Consider the following 6,000-nt stretch of genomic DNA (forward strand, 5'->3'; position numbering starts at 1 on the left):
TTTTTTTTTTCTTTTTTAACGCTTGTAAATAGCTTAAACAAATATAGTTGCAAGACACAGAGGAGTAACAATTGCATTTCGCTGTAGAGTAAAATCTATCCCATGAGAGTAACAATGAAGCAGCAGCAAAAAAAAAAAAAAAAAAAAAAAAAATTTCAGTTTAATTAGAAGGAAAAAGTCGTTTCAAAACTCAGAGATGCAGCCCTCGGACCGTCCGGGACGAGGACAAGCATCGCCTATTGCTATACAGAAAAATGAGCAATGTTTTCTGGAGGTGGCTGGACTGGCAAACCCGAGGGCCGGGATTAATTCTGTCTGACTTCCTTTTTTTCCTTTAGAAATTTAAGGGGAAAAAGGAGAAAAAAAAAAAAAAAAAACCACAACAAAAAACCCCCACAAAACATGAATTTTGTTCTTTGCATTTTTTAATTTCCTCTTTTTTAAAAAACCCCTAACAAAGAAAGACGCAAAAGGAACCGGATTCGGCGGGGCAGCGTCTGCAGGTCCAGCCCCGCTGCCGGCTGCCAGCGCCGCGCGTGTCTTCTGAGACAAGGGAAAAGGGGACAGTTTAACGCCAGGGACATGCGGTGGCCAACCCAGCCCAGCAGCATCTTCACGGTGCCCAAAGTGGGTTGGGGAGAGGGGTAACGAGGAGCCAATTGTCTTCCCCACACACATTTCGGATGTTCCGGAAAAGGGACAAATGGTGATTTTTATTATTTTTTTTTGCAAAGCCATTTCTCAGCAGAGCGAAACGCCAGCTCCTGGGCCGCTCTGTGCCGACATCCCACCAGCGGAGCCATCGTTAGAGCTGGAAAAGCCCGGCTCTGGCTGTGCCGTAGCAGGGTGACAATGGCTCAAACCCACCCGGGCGTCCCCGGGAGCACGCGCTCCTCCTGCTCGCCCGGCGGGACGGGTCGACGCTGCCAACGGAAGGGTGTCAAAGCTCAAACGCCAAAGCCATCAGTGGAAAACTTCCACCCAAGGTAGAACCACAGTGCCTGGGGGGGCGTCATGGGTAATGAAATGTCCCGAATCCCCGAAAACTTTCACAGCTGAAGTAGGACATGATGGCCAGGCTGAACCAGCAGGTCTCAGTGGGAGATCCCAGGTCCCGTCCTCTTCTTCACCCTCTGGCCGGCCGCTCTCCATCGCCCTTGGAAGTGCCACTGGGGCCCCGGGTTTGCTCCTGCTCACCACAACACAAAAACACCCTTTGGGGGCAACCTTGGTCGAGAGAATTGTCTTAAGGACAGAGCTCGGATTGTCATTACCTGCAGGGAAAAAAAAAAATCTTTGGCATCATGGCAAGTTGCTCCTCAAGGCGTTTTGGTTGGTGTGGGCAGCAGGGACGGCCAGATCCGGCATCCTGGTGGGCTGAAGGACAGGGGAGGGCACTCAGCTCTTGGCTTCTCCGGGGTTTCCCAAGCCACTTGGTTCATGCCCCATGATGGAAACTGGATGGTCTCTGCAAGGCCCAAGGACTTGTGGCTATGGGTTGCATTCAAGCCTGGTGAGACTTTCTTGCGGATGTAAACCAGGTCTTGGCCTCCAAGCACCAAAGCTTCTCTTGCTGGAAAAGGTCCCATTGGAGGAAATGGGACACAGGGTGGGCTGCAGAGCTCCCCAGAGGGCAGGGGGGTTGGTTAGGAGGTGAATGGTGCTGCTGGAATAAATACCATCTCTTCCCAAAACCCAGGTCCTCGGTCAGTGGCTCACATGGATCCCACCTGGTACTGAGCATCTCAGTGCTGGCCATGAAGAAGGTGAAGGCTGCAGGGACACCACGTTAGGCAAGAGATGCAGATTAAAAAAAAAAAACAAACCTACATTGCCTTTGGGCATCACTTTGGTGGGGCCTCAAGAAGCTGAGGTTTCTTTCCTCGCAGTGGGATGAGCTTTGGGGCCACCTCTAGTGACAGAGGCGAAGGATGGAGTGGTGAAGTGGCTGGAGAGGGCTGAGGAATCAGCATTTTAAGGTAATTTCTCTGATAATGGTGGGGAAGCAGAAAGAAGTCAGTACCACTGCTGCCTCCAGGGCCCCATCATCTTCCTGACCTCCAAAGACATGACTCCCTACTGCTAGTCTCCTCATGTCTTTAAGCAAGGAGAGGAGGAGGAGCTGGGGGAGGAAGGAGCAGGGGATTCAGCCCCGTTCAGGTGGGGATCATTTGCAGAAAGCTCCCTGGCTGTCTAGGGCAGGCAGGGAGACCTTCCAAAGTCCCCTGAGACCTGCCGGTGGGTTGGGGTCCTCCAGGACTTCTTCCACTGGCTGGACTCCTCCTGCTCCCCCTCCTCCTCCTCCTCCTCCTCCTCCTCCTCCTCCTCCTTCTTCTTCTTCTTCTTCTTCTTCTTCTTCTGCCCCCTTCAACCAGAGCAGGTGTCTCCGTGCAGAGCGAGAGCCGGGCTGGGTGGCACTGGAAAGCCTGGCAGGGGCAGACATTGTGTGTGGGGTGGTGCCTATGACCCAAACCACATCCTTGGGGTGAAAAACTTTAGAAATGGGTCATTCCGGTCCATCCCTGGGTCCAGTTGGGTGTTGATCCAGCGCCATCTTCAGCGCCTCTTTCCATGCAGGGTAAGGGCAGAGGCAGGTCTGTGAGGTCACCCCAAGGGACAGGGACTTTGGAGCATCACCTGGAAAGGTCTCAGCCCTGGGGGGAGGTTTGGGGCGCCCGGGGGCCGTTTCCCTTGTCTCAGAGGACACGAGGAGCCCCGCGGCTTTGCCGGCTCCGGTGGTGGTGGCTGATTGTCTCTCCTTCTCTCGTCTGCACTTGGGATTTGACCCACAGAGCTGGATAGAGCAAAAAAAGAAAAAAAAAAAACAAAAAAAAATCCCCCCAAAAAACCCCAACAAAACCAAACCCAAAGCACGGCGAGGGGGTAGGACGGGTGGGTGCACACGCCGCGGTCCCGCGCCCCAGATACCCTTACCCTGTTTGCTGGGCACGGGGCAGCGCCGTGCGCCCCGTCCTCCCCTGGGGTCCTGGGAGCTGCCCCCTGCCACCCCCCCGCCGCTGCCGCCCCCTTTTCGGGGTGAGGAAAGGAAGAAAAGAGACAAAGGAAGAAAGCGAGGGGGGGAAACAACGACTCTCCCGTGGTTGTGTGAGTTGGAACAAAAGGTGATCCATGCAGAGAAGTCCTCAGCAACCAAAAACTCGTGGACAAAAAAAGCACAGTTTGTCCCCTCCCGCTCCCACCCGACCGCCCCTCCCCGAATAATTATTACATTACTTCAAGAAAGAGTATATTTTTTTCATGCATAAATCAAATTCTCATCTTGTCTTTTTTTTTTTTGTCTTTTTTTTTGTCTTCTTTAAATTACATTTGAACACAGAACACATATAATAAATACTCTTGTACGACATGACTCAGAGAAAAGTAACACATCTGAACGCAAAGGTATCGTCATCATTATTAGTTTTTCTTTTTTTTTTCTTTTTTTTTTTAAAAGGACTTGTTTAAATATGAAATCTGTAAACTCCAAGGGTCCTTTTTTTAATATTTCTCGCTCTCTTTCTCTCTCTCTTTCTCTCTCTTTTTTTTTTTAAATCGTGAAACTATCCAGCTTTCATTTCCTTAACATTCAATATGTCTCCCATTGAACGCGTCAAAGAAATAAGAACATGCCGTCTTCTGCAAAATTATAATTTAACAGTATAAAGCTTCAAGTCACAAATTCCAAAAACTAGCTAAGTAATTTTTTTTTTTTTTATCACATAAACTATACATTAAATATTTTGAGGTATTTCAGAGAACATTGTCAAAGGCTTGTAAGGTCTGTGCTGGGTGGAAAAGAAGGCTTTCTCCTGCATAGAGAACGTCTTTGGTATCACAAGCCACGTGGGTGTCAGGTAGAAGTGGGGTGGCGCGGCCACGGGGTTGGGCAAGATCTGGCCAAGGCAGTAGCGTGGGGGGAGCTGGGGGGACAGGGCAGCCATGGGGTCGCGGGTGCTCTGCCCTGCTCTCTCAGGTTGCCCAGCGGGATGGAGGGCCGGCAAGTTTAGTCCAACTCGAAAGGAGCCGCCTCGGCCGGAGCCTGAACCAAGCAGGTGCAATTCGACCCAAGATTTTCCTAAACTAGGCATTCTGGAGATGGCTGCAGAGGAGCAGCTTCTCCAGCGGGTCCTCCCGTTGCCTTTTGCTAAAGCCAGGCGGCGGAGGGAGAGGACCCAGCTGCGCCCGTCTCCCGCAATGAGCCAAAAATGCCCCTCTGGGGAATGGAAAGGGTTCCTGTTGAAAGGCTTCACAGCTCCAAACCGTTCCCTAAAGGAAGGGTTTGGAGAAACCCCAAGGCGAGACTTTCCACTGCTCTACCTTCGGCTTTCCAGACAGAAAGGCCACAAACCCACCCTGCGCTACCAAAAAAGGAAACCGAAGCCCGAGTCTGAGCTGAGCGAGGAAGAAACACCCCGTGACGAAACCCATGGCTTCACCTCGCGGCGTCCCAGCGCTGAGCTGGGCTGGCGGAGGACACGGAGCAAAGCCTTTCCCCGGGAGCGACGCCCCGCGAGAAGGAACCCAGACACCAGGTCAGTGCTCCTGGGGCAAGACGGGCTGGATGGGGGGACCCTGGGCACCACGCCAGGTTGGGGGACACGGGGACATCTGAGAGGGGGGACACGCCAGGGAACCAGCACCTTTCCCGCAGCGGGCGGCGAGGGGGATGCTTTCTCTTCAGTTAGGACAAGGGTTGTGTTTCTCTCCTTCACCCTAACACCCAAAGACTACAAGTCGCCAGAATCTGTCCCTTTGGAGAGCTGAGGTAATAGTGAGTCTTTAGGATCAAAGCAGAGGAGCAAAGAAATGGCCACACACCTTTGGTACAAGAAAAAGGCACTCATCTACCACGCTGCCATCCCAGAGTCGCTCGCTTGCCTTCTCCCTCACTCTCTGGGGACACGACGGGGCTGGGCTGGGGCGGGGCGGGGGGGGAGGTGTCTGGGGATGGCGAGGGGCTCTCGGCCGGGATGGGGGGCTCTCGGCCGGCCCGTCGGCGGGGAGCAGGGAAAGTGGCGTTTCCAGCACAGACCAGACAAGGCAACAAAATCTTTGGTATCAGACGTGATTTTCAAATCACAAAAATTGAAAACTCAAGTGAGGTAGCCTTTATTCTCGGGTTCTCACTAGAAATGTCTTTGCATCCTTGAGGGCCTGTGGCATTTACTCTTTTTTGTTTCTTTTCTTTTTTTTTTTCTTTTTCTTTCTTTTCCTTTTTTTCCCTTTTTTTTTTTTTTTTCTTTCCTGTGTGTTTTTTTTTCGCTTCCCAAACCAAGGCCCCCTTCCTGGCTTTTCAGCCCTTGAATACTACTCGATGGGGTTCAGGAATCCACCACCATCGTCACCACGTCACGACAAGACAAGAAGAAACAACGTTAGGGGAAAAAAAATCAGTGGCGGGGAGTGGGGTCCTGGGGGGGATGAGATTCACTTTGCCGTTAGTTTTTGGGGGTTGTGGTTGGCAAAATACGCTGCGGCACCTGCCCCTTCCTGCTCCTTCCCTCTCTCCCCAGCAAGAAACTGGTTTCGTTTGGTGTGACCGTGTCCAGCGTGACACCCCCAGCCCCTCCGCCGCCCACCTACCCCGGGAGCTCTTTGGTTAAAGACGTCCTCTAACCCCGCCGGCGACCGCGGCCGGTCAGGGCTTCGTGTGCAGGGGTTCGTTCTTTCTCTCTTTCATTCTTTTGTCCTTTCTTTCCTCTTATTTTTTTTTTTTTTTGGGGGGGGGTGGGGGGGTGGCGTGCTTTTTTGGTTGTTTTTCTTTTTTTGGTGAACACATACACTTTTCTTTTTTTTTTTGTTTTTTTTTTTTCTTTCTTTTTTCCTTCTTTTCAACAAGGTGCCTTCCTGTTACACAACAGATCGCTCTCAAAGTAAAGTGAATCGAAGAAACCATAGCGCTAGAACACAGATGGTACTATTTTACCCGCATAAATTCAATAGTGTCCCTTTTTTTGTTTGTTTTTTTGGTTGACGGTTGGTTTTGGAGGATTTTTTTTC

Source organism: Larus michahellis, chromosome 23 (assembly GCF_964199755.1).
Source record: "Larus michahellis chromosome 23, bLarMic1.1, whole genome shotgun sequence".
Classification (NCBI taxonomy): Eukaryota; Metazoa; Chordata; class Aves; order Charadriiformes; family Laridae; genus Larus; species Larus michahellis.